General features: G+C 43.4%; 1 long non-coding RNA gene across 1 annotated transcript; it reads left to right on the top strand.

Moving 5' to 3' along the window:
* Positions 1-710: 710 nt before the first annotated feature.
* On the top strand, positions 711-2,384 carry LOC309839976. Its single transcript, XR_014298536.1, has 4 exons — positions 711-820; positions 1,350-1,426; positions 1,712-1,757; positions 2,341-2,384. It is a non-coding gene; the product is annotated as an uncharacterized lncRNA (long non-coding RNA).
* The last annotated feature ends 14,368 nt before the right edge of the window (positions 2,385-16,752 follow it).

Genomic DNA, 16,752 nt, shown 5'->3' on the forward strand with positions numbered 1-16,752 from the left:
GAGACCCAGCCCCAAAGGGCCAAGTGAGTAGGCCATGCTCCTCCTCTCTCCCCACTCTTCCCCCCCCCACAGCACCCAGGGCACACGTCTTCACCCATGCTGCCTCTGTCCACCCCTCAGAGGTTAGCATTGGGTGCCCCTCGGTCACTGGGTCATTACGATGCCAGATCGGGCTCCTTTTCCTAGGGACAAACATTAAGGTAGCACTTCGGGTGTCCTGGGCCCGGTTCTCCACCCTTGGCCTCTTTCCAGCCTCCTCTGAGAGACTTGGGCTGGGATGGAAGGGAGGGCTGGTAGCTGAATTGGGTCGGGGGATCCCTTAAAAGCGTCCCCGGAAAGCCTCAGTATTTAGACTCACCAGCTTCCTGAATCCTCCTTCCTAGCTGTTCCCCAGACCTTCCTTGCAGGGGGCCTGGGCTTTCTCAGTGTCCCACTGTTGTGCCTAGATCAGCTCTGCCTGCTGGCCTGGGGCTGACTGAGGGAGAAAGTGCTAATGAGATCAGCCTTTCAATTCCTTTCCCAATTCCCTGCCTCACCCTGGCCCGAATCACACAACTCTCTCTCTCTGTCTCTCTCTCTCTCTCTCTCTCTCTCTCTCTCACACACACACACACACACACACACACTTCCTTAGTCCAAATCGGTGAGAAATTTTTGTTTCAGCTGCTAACTCACAGGCCAGGGACCTCTTGTCTGCGCATGCATCGTAGAAAAGCCAGCAGTGGCGACGTCAACACCAGAGGCCCCCAAGATCCAGGAAACTCAGAACCCTTGGCCCTGAACCAGGGAGAAGTCATGCCCAGGGGGCCTGCCCCCTCAGGTGAGTATCGTGGGTTTGATATGAGGGGAGGGAAGAGGGGTTGAGGACAGAAACGTCTGCCTCTGTCTCTGCCGGGGGCACAGCCTTGCTCCCAGGCAGCTTCTCCCACAGGAGATGGGGTGCTCAGAGGGCTGTCCTAAAGCCACATTATCCTCTGAGTGGGGTTTGTGCGGCCGGGGTGATCGGTGGCAGTGCCACAAACAGCTGCTCCGGGTGTAGACTTGCAGGGGAACAGCCTTTTCTGTTATGTCCTGTTCGGCCACATTGCTCTCCCACGTGCTGGCTGTGGCTGCAGCTCTGGGAGGGTCGAATCCAGAGCCACATTGTTTGGGGACCACAATGGCGAAATGGCTGCCCCCGGGGAACAGGGGAAGCAGGCCCAGAGACAAGGTTCCGGCTGCTGGGCAGAGCAGGGGCGGCTGGTTGCCAGCAGAAGATGGTGCTGCCTCACCTCACTTTAGAGCCCGCTTGGCCCTTTCCACCTCACTGGGAGCCTGGGAAGCTGGATTGTGTGTCCTTTCCCTCTCAGGTGACCAGGGGCCACTTGACCATCCCCCAAGACCGGAAACGCAGCAGCAGCCACTGGGAACGCCCTGCTGTCCTTGGGTAATGCTTCCTCTGCATCCTGGAAATGCAGGCCCAAACTCGAGGGTGGGATCTGGGTCCAAGTTCAGCTGACATGTGTGGGCTCCCCCTCCCCTGCCCCCATCACGTACCCCACGGAGGGAGCCCACCTCCTTTCCACTGAGGAGCCCTTGCCAGTCTGACCACCCGGCTTTGGGGTGGAGGGCCCGGGGGAGAGGAGAAGGTGGAGGGGAGAGGAGAAGGTGGAGGAGAGAGGAGGCCAGAGTATACTAATCATTTCTCTTCCTCCTCTGTCTGCTGGCCTAGTGTCTCGAGCTAAAGAGAGAAGTAGACGAACTTAAGGAGCAACTTGGTATGAGGAACCAGGGCCGGAGAGCGGTGTCTTAGTGAAGAACCCGGGTGGGCACCTGGGGTGGGGGTGGGCTGCAGGTGCGGTGGGCCTGGCAGGGACGATCATCCCTTTGGGGAGGAGAACCTCTCAGGCCTGGCCCTGGAGGTGGCTGTGCATGTACAACTGGGCGTGTGTACAAATAGCAAAGTACTGTCTGGACTGCATGCACACTTTGACAACCAGACCAGTCCTAGGGAATGTCCTTCTGATAGGACTTTTAGAGATGCCTCGTTGATTTTTCCCTTGAACTGCTGCTTGGTGTGGCTTCTAAGGTTCTTGTTGGATTGTTTGTTTGTGTGTGTGACAAGTTCTGAGTGGTTGTGGCACGGCCCACAGCATGAGAGCTGCTGGCACATTTTGTTTCCCTTTAGGAACCAGTTCCACATTCAATTTGGGTGGTGGGGAGTGATCAGGCCCAGAGCTCTTTGCATCGGGTCTGGAGGGGTTTCAGGTATCAGGGCTAGGCGGTTCCTCACGGGGATAGGGGGACGGGCTTCTGTATCCCTCTGTCTGGAGCGCCTGCTAATGCCTGTCCCTGTTGCAGCCGCCATGCAGTACCTGGCTGACAAGTTGCAGACCCTTTGAAGTGAGTGTTACACACACCGTACCCCTTCCCACAGTCCTGGCTGTTGAGCAGGGCTGGGGGCTGGCCCTGGCTTGAGGCTCTTCCCTGACTCTGCTGTTTCACAGGTTGAGCCCAGCGTCTTCCTGCAAGAGGAGCAGCTGTTTGGGGCCCTGGAGCTGTGGCCAAGCTCGTTCCCTCCTGTTCTGCCTCAGCTAGGGCTTCCTCTCCCCCCTGTTTTGCCCCCGCCCCGCCCCAGTTTCACAGCAGTTTCCAATTAAAGTACCTCTCATATTCTGTGTTCTGCCTTCTCTCTGGAGGGGTAAGGGTCGGGGTCGGGGTAGGGGGCCGGGCCGGGGCGCTGCTCCACGTCAGAGCCTTTTCCAGAACGGTATCTGTGGCATCCTGTGGTGGGGACTCTGGGCCAGCCTCTGCTACCATCCCTGCAGTCAAGCCAGCGGAGTGTCCCAGGTCTGGGTCCTGTGTGTGCTCTGCCTGGCCACATTGGCACGTCCTCCCTTTCCCCCGAAGGCCCTCTTCTAGCTCTCTCCAAACCCCCCTCCTCCTCTGGGGTCTGGCGGTTCCCATTCATCTCTGCCATTCACCCTTCCCATCAGCAGGAACTCATGACCCCCTTCCAGAGCTCCAATCTGGAAGCATTCACATCCTCCCTGCCCTAGCCAGCTGACCACCCTCCTCCAGCCGGGTCGTCTGTACACCCTTGAGTGGAATTTGGCCCGTCAGGTTCTATGGCGAGTGTGGTTAGTAGGTCTGTGTTGTTGCATGGTCCCCGTCAAATACTCTTCCACCAGCCCCATGACACAGATTTTCCTGGAAATGATATTTCCGTGTCCCAGCTCAATCTCCCAGACTGCCTCTTTAGGACACACGAGATTGAGTCTGAACTCCATGTTCGATTTCCCCCTCACTCGAGGTTGGGGAGCACTTCCTTCCCTCAGCCAGGACCCAGGGCTGTACCAGCCTGAGACTCAGAGGAACAGATTTGTGTTTGAGTGAGGCAAGGGTGGTTGTGCCTGACACCCTTCCCGAAAGACCGGTGTTTTACTACACAAAAGGGGGTATGATGGTAGATTGGCCATTCAAGGTTGGTGACGGTGTGTCCCTGTGTGTGAATAAATGTAATCAGGGGTAATCTCCCTTGAGGGAGAAAGATGTGATTCAGGGAGTAAAGGGAGTAGAGGCTGGTCCAGGTTCTGTAAGGCATTGAATGAGCAAAAGCAAGGGTCGGATCTGTTTTGTTCAAGGGTTGTCCTTAAATTCCCAAAACATAGGAGGGGGATGATGCAGAAGTCACCAACCCCCACGACAGGCTGTCGGGATGCTCGAAATGTTGGATTCGCTGGAGGTGGCTCTCGATCCTACTCTGTGATCCTATGATGTCTGACAACTACTGTGGGTGTGGATGGAATGAGATTGGGAAGGGTGGCTCCTCAGAGTAGCTCATCTTAGAATCAGGGGACCCATATATGAGGCCACCCAACATGAGCTACCCGGGACAGGGGCAGGATGGGCGCAGTGAGGATGGGAAGTAAGGAGTGACTGCACCTGGACAATGGGGAGCACTTGGGTCCACCCTTCCCCCATATTCTCACCCTGACTCCCTTCCAGAGTCCATGGCATGAGCTCAGGTGGACAGACCACAGGTGGGATGGGACAGTCACAGACCTCAGGGTCAGAAAAGAACGTTCGTGGGACTTAATCCTTCCCCTCAAACCCCTCCCTGGAGAAGGTGGGCTTGATTGCTGCCCAGGCCTCTGGCTGGATTCCTAGAATGTACCCAGTGCCCCACCCAGCCTGTACCAGGCTTACGTTCTAGCCCCTCTTGCTCCGGCACTGCTCCCCACTGAGCTGAGGCCATTACCAATGAGTGTGTGTGCACTTCGAGGAAACAGAGCTAGCTTAGACCTTGGACCTGCCTCTGACCAGTAGAGACAGTCATTCCAGGTCATGTGTCCCTGCAGACACCCTGGAGAGAGTGAAGCTAACTACAGGCTGGAGACAGCCATCACAGGAACTCGCTTCCCAGTGCACACTATGTAGTGTATGGGACCAGCTCAGTTGTATGGCAACAACCCCTCCGGCTTGAACCCCTCTGTGTCAGAGCCCATTCCCTCCAGCCTCTAACCACTGTGTGCACACTGAGGAAAAAGTGAAACTGGCAGAGAAATACGGCCCCAATCCCTCAGGACCCAGCTATATCCTAGACCAATGGGGAGAGTGCCATCACAACCGGGAGAATCCCAACTTCCTCAGGGCTCTTACTGTAGCCCCTGAGGACCCAAACCCACACCTGAAAGGGCAGTGAGGGCCATGGAGCATAGAAGAAGCACCAGCTGACACTTTGTTCTGGCTCTAGCCCCTTCAACTCCGGACCTGTTTCCCACCTGGGCAGTGACTGCCACCACACCCTAAGGGAAGATGCAGCCCATGTTCACTTCATATCTAGCTCTCCCTCCGGACTCACTGGGCACATGCAGACTGAACAGGGATAGTCCCACCCAAGAACACACCCTCAAGACTGGGATACATAACTGTCTCACCTAATTTCATAGACACAGAGAAAGCTTTTAAAAAATGAGTAGACAGGGAACATGTTTCAAATTAAGGACAAGAAAAAATGCTGAAGAAAACACAAAGGAACCTGATAAATAATTTAATTGATGAAAAGTTCAAAGCAGTAGTAATATGAGTGCTAACTGAACTGGGGAAAAGAATACACGAACACAGTGAGAATTGTTAACAAAGAACTAGAAAATATAAAAAGGACCAGTTAGAGCCGAATATAATAACTGAAATTACAAATACACTAGAGGGAATTAACAGCAGATTAGGTGACAGAGAAGAACACATAAGCAGTCTGGAAAGTAGAATAATGGAAATCACTCAGTCATAAGTGCAAAAAAATTTTTTTTACATGAGAATAGTTTAAGGGACCTGTGGGACAACATCAAGCATACTCACATTTGCATTATAGGGGTCCCAGAGGAGAAGAGAGAGAGAAAGGGGTTGAAAATGTATTTGATGAAATTATGGCTGAAAACTTCCCTAATCTGAAGAAAGAAACACAGAGGAAGCACAGTGAGTCCCACATAACATGAACCCATACACACCCACATCAAGACATATAATTAAAAGGGCAAAAGTTAAAGAGAGAATTCTGAAGGTAGCAAGAGAAAAACAAGAGTCACATACAAGGGAAGTCCCTTAAGCCTATCAGGTAATTTTTCTACATAAACTTTGCAGGTCAGAAGACAGTGGCATGATAATATTTAAAGTGATGAGAGGGAAAACCCTACAACCTAGGATACTTTACCCAGCAAGGTTATCATTCAGAATTGAAGGAGAGATAAAGGCTTCTCAGAAAAGCAAACATTAAAAGAGTTCATCAATACTAAACCAACCTTACAAGAAGGCTTAAAAAGTCTTCTTGAAGTAAAAAAAAAAAAAAAATGGCTACAACAGGAAATAAGAAATTAAAGGATGGGGAAAATATACTGGTGAAGCAATTATATCATAAAGGCTGGGTATTTACCAGTTAAATAAGCTAGTACAAAGGTTAAAAGACAAAAATTGTAAAATCAACTATAACTACAATAAATAGTTAAATGATAGACATGAAGATGTGAAATATGACATCAAAAACACAAAATGTTGGGAGGTGAGTAAAAAATGTAGAGCTTTCAGAATGTGTTTGAACTTAAATGACTATCGGTTTAAATCAAATAGATATAGGTCAACATAAGTGAACTCCATGGTAACCACAAATCAAAGATCTACTATAGATATACCAAAACTAGAGAGAAAGTAACACAAACCTAACACTGAAGAAAATCATCAAATCACAAGAGAGACACTGAAAGAAGAAAGTAATGGAGAAGAACTACAAAAACAACCAGAAAACAAATAACAAAATAGCAATAAGTACATACCTACAAAAAAACCACTTTAAATGTCAATGGAGGAGATTGGTTCAAGATGGTGGAGTAGAAGGACGTGTGCTCCTCCCTCCTGTGAGAACACCAGAATCACAACTAACTGCTGAACAATCATCGACAAAAAGACACTGGAACTCACCAAAAAAGATATCCCACATCCAAAGACAAAGGAGAAGCCGCAATGAGACAGTAAGAGGGGCGCAATCACGATAAAGTCAAATCACATAACTGCTGGGTGGGCAACTCACAAACTGGAGAACAACTATACCACAGAAGTCTGCCCACTGCAGGGCTTCCCTGGTGGCACAGTGGTTAAGAATCTGCCTGCCAATGCAGGGGACATGGGTTCGAGCACTGGTCCGGGAAGATCCCACATGCTGTGGAGCAGCTGAGCCTGTGTGCCACAACTACTGAGCCTGCACTCTAGGGCCTGCAAGCCACAACTACTGAAGCCCGTGCACCTAGAGCCCCTGCTCTGCAACAAGAGAAACTACCACACTGAGAAACCCACGCATGGCAATGAAGAGTAGCCCCTGCTCGCTGCAACTAGAGAAAGCCCACACGCAGCAACAAAGACAAAACACAGCCAAAAATAAATTAATTAATTAAATTATTTTTTTAAAAAAGAAGTCTGTCCACTGCAGTGAAGGTTCTGAGCCTCACATCAGGCTTCCCAACGTGGGGGTCCAGCAACGGGAGGAGGAATCCCCAGAGAACCAGACTTTGAAGGCCAGCGGGAGTTGATTGCAGTACTTCAACAGGACTGGGGGAAACAGAGACTCCACGCTTGGAGGGCACACACAAAGTAGTCTGTGCATCAGGACCCAGGGGGAAGGAGCAGTGACCCCATAGGAGACTGAACCAGTCCTACCTGCTAGTGTCCAAGGGACGCCTGCAGAGGTGGGGGTGGCTGTGTCTCAATGCGGGGATAAGGACACTAGCAGCAGAAGTTCTGGGAAGTACTCATTGGCATAAGCCCTCCCAGAGTCCACCATTAGCCCCACCAAAGAGCCTGTAGGCTCCAGTGCTGGGTTGCCTGAGCCAAACAACCAACAAGGAGGGAACACGGCCCCACCCATCAGCAGACAACTGGATTAAAATTTTACTGATCTCTACCCACCAGAGCAACACGCAGCTCTACCCACCACCACTCCCTCCCATCAGGAAGCTTGCACAAGCCTCTTAGATAGCCTCATCCACCAGAGGGCAGACAGCAGAAGCAAGAAAAACAACCGTGCAGCCCATGGAATAAAAACCACAATCACAGAAAGACAGACAAAATGAAAAGGCAGAGGACTATGTCCCAGATGAAGGAACAAAATAAAACGCCAGAAAAACAACTAAATGAAGTGGAGATAGGCAACCTTCCAGAAAAAGAATTCAAAAAAATGATAGTGAAGATGATCCAGAACCTTGGAAAAAGAGTGGAGTCAAGGATCGAGAAAATGCAAGAAATGTTTAACAAAGACCTACAAGAATTAAAGAAGAAACAAACAGAGATGAACAATACAATAACTGAAATGAGAACTACACTAGAAGGAATCAATAGCAGAATAACTGAGGCAGAAGGCCGAGTACGTGACCTGGAAGACAGAACAGTGGAAATCACTGCCATGGAACAGAATAAAGAAAAAAGAATGAAAAGAAATGAAGACAGCTTAAGAGACCTCGGGGACAATGTTAAACGCACAAGCATTCGCATTATAAGGGTCTCAGAAGGAAAAGAGAGAGAGAAAGGACCCAAGAGAATATTTGAAGAGATTATAGTCAAAAACTTCCCAAACATGGGAAAGGAAATAGCCACCCAAGTCCAGAAAGTACACAGAGTCCCAGGCAGGATAAACCCAAGGAGAAACACGCCGAGACACATAGTAATCAAATTGACAAAAATTAAAGACAGAAAAATTATTAAAAGCAGCAAGGGAAAAACGACAAATAACATACAAGGGAACTCCCATAAGGTTTACAGCTGATTTCTCAGCAGAAAATCTGCAAGCCAGAAGAGAATGGTACGATATATTTAAAGTGATGAAAAGGAAGAACCTACAGCAAAGAACACTCTACCCAGCAAGGATCTCATTCAGATTTGGTGGAGAAATCAAAAGCTTTACAAACAAGCAAAAGCTAAGAGAGTTCAGCATCACCAAACCAGTTCTACAACAAATGCTAAAGGAAATTCTCTAGCGGGAAACACAAGAAAAAACAAGACACACAAAAACTAACACAGAACAATTAAGAAAATGGTAATACGAACATACATATTGATAATTACCTTAAATGTGAATGGATTAAATGCTGCAAACAAAAGACACAGGCTCGCTGAATGGATATAAAAACAAGACCCATCTATAGGCTGTCTACAAGAGACCCACTTCAGACACAGGGACACATACAGACTGAAAGTGACGGGATGGAAAAGAAGATTCCATGCAAATGAAAATCAAAAGAAAGGTGGAGTAGCAATACTCATATTAGATAAAATAGACTTTAAAATAAAGAATTTTAAAAGAGAAGAGGAAGGGCACTGCATAATGATCAAGAGATCAATCCAAGAAGAAGATATAGCAATTATAAATATGGGGAAGGTGCATACGCTAACCTGATAGTCAAGTCGTGGAATTGTCTCAGTCCACCTCTCTGTTCAACCAGCCGTTATGTCCTCTCCATGACCTCCTCCAGCTGGATTTTAGCTTGGACAAACCACTCTCCCTGCCCCACTGTTGGCCCACCACAGGAAAGAGTAATTATCGTGTGGCTGACAGGATCTTGGTGCTCCGGTCTGGTATCAGCCTGTGCCTCTGAGGTGGGAGAGCCGAGTTCAGGATATTGGTCCACCAGAGACCTCCCAGCTCCATGTAATATCAAATGGGGACCCTCTCCCAGAGATATCCATCTCAATGCTAAGACCCAGCTCCACTCAACAACGAGCAAGCTACAGTGCTGGACACTCTATGCCAAACAACTAGTAAGACAGGAACACAAGCCCACCCATCAGCAGAACAGCTACCTAAAATCATAATAAGGTCACAGACACCCCCAAAACATACCACTGGACGAGGTCCTGCCCACCAGAAAGACAAGATCCAGCCTCATACACCAGAACATAGGCAATAGTCCCTGCCACCAGGAAGCCTACACAACCCACTGAACCAAACTTAGCCACTGGGAGCAGACACCAAAAACAGTGGGAACTACGATCCTTTAGCCTGAGAAAAGGAGACCCCAAACACAGTAAGATAAGCAAAATGAGAAGACAGAGAAACAGACAACAGATGAAGGTGAAAGGAAAAACACAACAGACCAAACAAATGAAGAGTAAATAGGCAGTGTACCTGAAAAAGAATTCAGAGTAATGATAGTAAAGATGATCGAAAATCTTGGAAATAGAATGGAGAAAACGCAGAAAAGTTTAACAAGGACCTAGAAGAACTGAAGAGCAAACAAATGATGAACAACACAATAAATGAAATGAAAAATTCTCTAGAAGTAATTAATAGCAGAATAACTGAGGCAGAAGAACAGATAAGTGATCTGGAAGATAACATAGTGGAAATAAGTACTGCAGAGCAGAATAAAGAAAAAATAATGAAAAGAACTGAGGACAGTCCTAGAGACCTCTGGGACAACATTAAACGCATCAACATTCGAACTACAGGGGTCCCAGAAGAACAAGAGATAAAGAAAGGGACTGAGAAAATATTTGAAGAGATTATAGTTGAAAATTTCCCTAATATGGAAAAGGAAATAGTCAATCAAGTCCAGGAAACGCAGGGAGTCCCATATAGGATAAATCCAAGGAGAAACACACCAAGACACATATTAATCAAACTATCAAAAATTGAAAACCAAGATAAAATATTAAAAGCAGCAAGGGAAAAACAACAAATAACATACAAGCAAATCCCCATAAGGTTAACAGCTGATCTTTCACCAAAAACTCTGCAGGCCTGAAGGGAGTGGCAAGACATATTTAAAGTGACAAAAGGGAGAAAACTACAACCAAGATTGCTCTACCCAGGAAGGATCTCATTCAGATTCAACAGAGAAATTAAAACATCTACAGACGAGGAAAACTTAAGAGAACTCAGCACAAACAAACCGGCTTTACAAGAAATGTTAAAGGAACTTCTCTAGAAAGGAAACACAAGAGAAGGTAAAGACCTACAATAACAAACCCAAAACAATATTTAAAAAATGATAATAGGAACATACATATTGATAATTACCTAAAATGTAAATGGATTAAATGCTCCAACCATAAGACATAGACCTGCTGAATGGATACAAAAACAAGATGCGTATATATACTGTCTACAAGAGACAACTTCAGAACTACAAACACATACAAACTGAAAGTGAGGGGATGGAAAAAGATATTCGATGCAAATGGAAATCAAAAGAAAGCTGCAGTAGAAATTCTCATATCAGACAAAATAGCCTTTAAAATAAAGACTATTACAAGAGACAAAGAAGGGCACTGCATAATGATCAAGGGATCGACACAGGAAGAAGATATAACAATTGTAAATATTTATGCACCCAACATAGGAGCACCTCAATACATAAGGCAAATACTAACAGCCATAAAAGGGAAAATCAACAGTAACACAATCATAGTAGGGGACTTTAACACCCCACATTCACCAATGGACAGATCATCCAAAATAAAAATAAATAAGGAAAAACAAGCTTTAAATGATACATTAAACAAGATGAACTTAATTAATATTTATAAGACATTCCATCCAAAAACAACAGAATACACATTCTTCTCAAGTGCTCATGGAACATTCTCCAGGATAGATCATATCTTGGGTCACAAATCAAGCCTTGGTAAATTTAAGAAAATTGAAATTGTATCAAGTATCTTTTCCGACCACAGCGCTATGAGACTAGATATCAATTACAGGAAAAGATCTGTATACAATACAAGCACATGGAGGCTAAACAATACACTACTTAATAACCAAGAGCTCACTGAAGAAATCAAAGAGGAAACCAAAAAAAACCTAGAGAAAATGACAGTGGGGTTACGACAACCCAAAACCTATGGGATGCAGCAAAAGCAGTTCTAAGAGGAAAGTTTATAGCAATACAATCCTACCTTAAGAAAAGGAAACATCTCAAATAAACAACCTAACCTTGCACCTAAAGCAATTAGAGAAAGAAGAACAAAAAAACCCAAAGTTAGCAGAAGGAAAGAAATCATACACATCAGATCAGAAATAAATGAAAAAAAAATGAAGGAAATGATAGCAAAGATCAATAAAATTAAAAGCTGGTTCTTTGTGAAGATAAACAAAATTGATAAACCATTAGCCAGACTCATCAAGAAAAAGAGGGAGAGGACTCAAATCAATAAAATTAGAAATAAAAAAGAAGTTACAACAAACAACGAAGAAATACAAAGGATCATGAGAGATTACTACAAGCAACTATATGCCAATAAAATGGACAACCTGGAAGAAATGGACAAATTCTTAGAAATGCACAACCTGCCGAGACTGAACCAGGAAGAAACAGAATATATGAACAGACCAATTGCAAGCACTGAAATTGAAACTGTGATTAAAAATCTTCCAACAAACAAAAGCCCAGGACCAGATGGCTTCACAGGCGAATTCTGTCAAACATTTAGAGAAGAGCTAACACCTATCCTTCTCAAACTCTTCCAAAATATAGCAGACGGAGGAACACTCCCAAACTCATTCTAGGAGGCCAACATCACCCTGACACTGAAACCAGACACGGATGTCACAAAGAAAGAAAACTACAGGCCAATATCACTGATGAACATAGATGCCAAAATCCTCAACAAAATACTAGCAAACAGAATCCAACAGCACATTAAAAGGATCATACACCATGATCAAGTGGGGTTTATTCCAGGAATGCAAGGATTCTTCAACATACACAAATCAATCAACTTGATACACCATACTAAGAAACTGAAGGAGAAAAACCATATGATCATCTCAATAGATGCAGAGAAAGCTATCGACAAAATTCAACACCCCTTTATGATAAAAACCCAGCAAAAGTAGGCATAGAGGGAACTTTCCACAACATAATAAAGGCCATATATGACAAACCCACAGTCAACATCATCCTCAATGGTGAAAAACTGAAATCATTTTCACTAAGATCAGGAACAAGACAACGTTGCCCACTCTCACCACTATTATTCAACATAGTTTTGGACGTTTTAGCCACAGCAATCAGAGAAGAAAAAGAAATAAAAAGAATCCAAATAGGACAACAAGAATTAAAGCTGTCACTGTTTGCAGATGACATGATACTATACATAGAGAATCCTAAAGATGCTACCAGAAAACTACTAGAGCTAATCAATGAATTTGGTAAAGTAGCAGGATACAAAATTAATGCACAGAAATCTCTTGCATTCCTATACACTAATGATGAAAAATCTGAAAGTGAAATTAAGAAAACACTCCCATTTACCATTACAACAAAAAGAATAAAATATCTAGGAATAAACCTACCTAAGGAGACAAAATACCTGTATGCAGAAAATTACAAGGCACTGATGAAAGAAATTAAAGATGATACAAATAGATGGAGAGATATACCATGTTCTTGGATTGGAAGAATCAACATTGTGAAAATGACTCTACTACCAAAAGCAATCTACAGATTCAATGCAATCCCTATGAAACTACCACTGGCATTTTTCACAGGAATAGAAAAAAAAAATTCACAATTTGTATGGAAACACAAAAGACCCCGAATACCCAAAGCAATCAGGAAAAAGAAAAACGGACCTGGAGGAATCAGGCTCACTGACTTCAGACAATACTACAAAGCTACTGTAATCAAGACAGTATGGTACTGGCACAAAAACAGAAATATAGATCAATGGAACAGGATAGAAAGCCCAGAGATAAACCTACACAATATGGTCACCTTATCTTTGATAAAGGAGGCAAGAATATACAGTGGAGAAAAGACAGCCGCTTCAATAAGTGGTGTTGGGAAAACTGGACAGGTACATGTAGAAGTATGAAATTAGAACACTCCCTAACACTATACACAAAAATAAAGTCAAAATTGATTAAAGACCTAAATGTAAGGCCAGACACTATCAAACTCTTAGAGGAAAACTTAGGCAGAACACTCTATGACATAAATCACAGCAAGATCCTTTTGACCCACCTCCTACAGAAATGGAAATAAAAACAAAAATAAACAAATGGGACCTAATGATACTTAAAAGCTTTTGCACAGTGAAGGAAACAATAAACCAAAAGACAAACCTCAGAATGGGAGAAAATATTTGCAAATGAAGCAACTGACAAAGGATTAATTTCCAAAATTTACAAGCAGATCAATAACAAAAAAACAAACAACCCAGTCCAAAAATGGGCAGAAGATCTAAATAGACATTTCTCCAAAGGAGATATACAGATTGCCAACAAACACATGAAACAATGCTCAACATCATTAATCATTAGAGAAATGCAAATCTAAACTACAATTAGATATCATCTCACACCGGTCAGAATGGCCATCATCAAAAAATCTAGAAAAAATAAATGCTGGTGAGGGTGTGGAGAAAAGGGAACACTCTTGCAATGTTGGTGCAAATGTAAATTGATACTACCACTATGGAGAACAGTACAGAGGTTCCCTAAAAAAGTACAAACAGAACTACCATAAGACCCAGAAATCCCACTACTGGGCATATACCCTGAGAAAAACATAATTCAAAAAGAGTCATGTACCAAAATGTTCACTGCAGCTCTATTTACAATAGCCAGGACATGCAAGCCACCTAAGTGTCCATCAACAGATGATGGGTAAAGAAGATGTGGCACATATATACAATGGAATATTACTCAGCCATAAAAAGAAACGAAATAGTTATTTGTAGTGAGGTGGGTGGACCTAGAGTCTCTCATACAGAGTGAAGTAAGTCAGAAAGAGAAAAACAAATACTGTATGCTAACACATATATATGGAATCCAAGAAAAAAAAAAAGGTCATGAAGTAGCTAGGGGTAAAACGGGAATAAAGACACAGACCTACTAGAGCACGGATCTGAGGATATGGAAAGGAGGAAGGGTAAGCTGTGACAAAGTGAAAGAGTGGCATGGACATATATACACTACCAAACGTAAAATAGGTAGCTACTGGGAAGCAGCCTCATAGCACAGGGAGATCAGCTAGGTGGTTTGTGACCACGTAGAGGGGTGGGATAGGGACGGTGGTAGGGAGAGAGACGCAAGAGGGAAGAGATATGGGAATATATATATATATATATATATATATATATATATATATATATAACTGATTCACTTTGTTATAAAGGAGAAACTAACAGACCATTGTAAAGCAATTATACTTCAATAAAGATGTTTTAAAAATCTGGAAACAATAAATGCTGGAAAGGGTGTGGAGAAAAGGGAACACTCTGCACTCTTGGTGAGAATGCAAATTGATACAGCCACTATGGAGAACAGTATGGAGGTTCCTTAAAAAAACTGAAAATAGAACTACCGTGTGACCCAGCAATCCCACTACTGGGCATATACCCTGAGAAGACCATAATTCAAAAAAAGTCATGTACCAAAATGTTCATTGCAGCTCTATTTACAATAGCCAGAACATGGAAGCAACCTAAGTGTCCATCAACAGATGAATGGATAAAGAAGATGTGGCATATGTATACAATGGAATATTACTCAGCCATAAAAAGAAACAAAATTGAATTATTTGTAGTAAGGTGGATGGACCTAGAGACTGTCATACAGAGTGAAGTAAGTCAGAAAGAGAAAAATAAATACCGTATGCTAACACATATATATGGAATCTTAAAAAAAAAAAGGTTCTGAAGAACCCTAGGGGCAGGAGAGGAATAAAGATGCAGATGTAGAGAATGGACTTGAGGATAGGGGGAAGGAGAAGGGTAAGCTGGGACGAAATGAGAGAGTAGCATGGACCTATATATACAATGAAATGTAAAATAGACAGCTACTGGGAAGCAGCCGCATAGCACAGGGACATCAGCTCAGTGCTTTGTGACCACTTAGAGGGGTGGGATAGGGAGGGTGGGAAGGAGATGCAAGAGGGAGGAGATATGGGGATATATGTATATGTATAGCTGTTTCACTTTGTTATAAAGCAGAATCTAACACACCATTGTAAAGCAATTATACTCCAATAAAGATGTTAAATATATATATATATATATGCACTTCACATAGGAGTAACTCAGTACATAAGGCAAATGTTAACAGCTATAAAAGAAGAAATTGACAGTAACACAATAATAGTGGGGGACTTTAACAACTCACTTATACCAATGGACAGATCATCCAGACAGAAAATTAATAAGGAAAGACAAGCTTTAAATGACACAGTAGACCAGATAGATTTAATTGGTATTTATAGGACGTTCCATCTGAAAACAGCAGATTACACTTTCTTCTCAAGTGCACACGGAATATTCTCCAGGATAGATCACATCTTGTGTCACAAATCAAGCCTTGGTAAATTTAGGAAAATTGAAATCATATCAAACATCTCCCTGACGAAAACACTGTGAGATTAGAAATAAACTACAGTGAATAAAACGTAAAAAACACAAACACATGGAGGCTAAACAATACGTTACTAAATAGCCAAGAGATCACTGAAGAAATCAAAGAGGAAATCAAAAAATACCTAGAGATAAATGTCAATGAAAACACGACGACCCCAAACCTATGGGATGCAGCAAAAGCAGTTCTAAGGGGGAAGTTTATAGCAATACAATCCTACCTCAAGAAACAAGAAAAATTTCAAATAAACAATCTAACTTTACACCTAAAGGAACTAGAGAAAGAAGAACAGAAGAAAAAAATAACCCAAAGTTAGTAGAAGGAAAGAAATCATAAAGATCAGAGCAGAAATAAATGAAATAGAAACAAAGAAAACAGTAGCAAAGATCAATAAAACTAAAACTGGTTCTTTGAGAAGATAAACAAAATTGATAAACTTTTAGCCAGACTCATCAAGAAAAATAGGGAGAGCAATCACATAAATAAAATCAGAAATGAAAAAGAAGTTACACCATACATTGCAGAAATACAAGGGATCATAAGAGAGTACTACAAGCAACTGTATGCCAGTAAAATGGACAACCTGGAAGAAATGGACAAATTCTTAGAAAGGTATAACCTGCCAAGACTGAATCAGAAAGAAATAGAAAATATGAACAGACAAATCACAAGTAATGAAATGGAAAGAGTGATTAAAAATCTTCCAACAAACAAAAGTCCAGGACCAGATGGCTTCACAGGTGAATTCTATCAAACATTTAAAGATGAGCTAACACCCAGCCTTCTCAAACTCTTCCAAAAAATTGCAGAGGAAGGAAAACTCCCAAACTCATTCTACGAGGCCACCATCACCCTGATACCAAAACCAGACAAAGATA

Source organism: Grampus griseus (genome assembly GCF_964374135.1).
Source record: "Grampus griseus genome assembly, chromosome: X".
Classification (NCBI taxonomy): domain Eukaryota; kingdom Metazoa; phylum Chordata; class Mammalia; order Artiodactyla; family Delphinidae; genus Grampus; species Grampus griseus.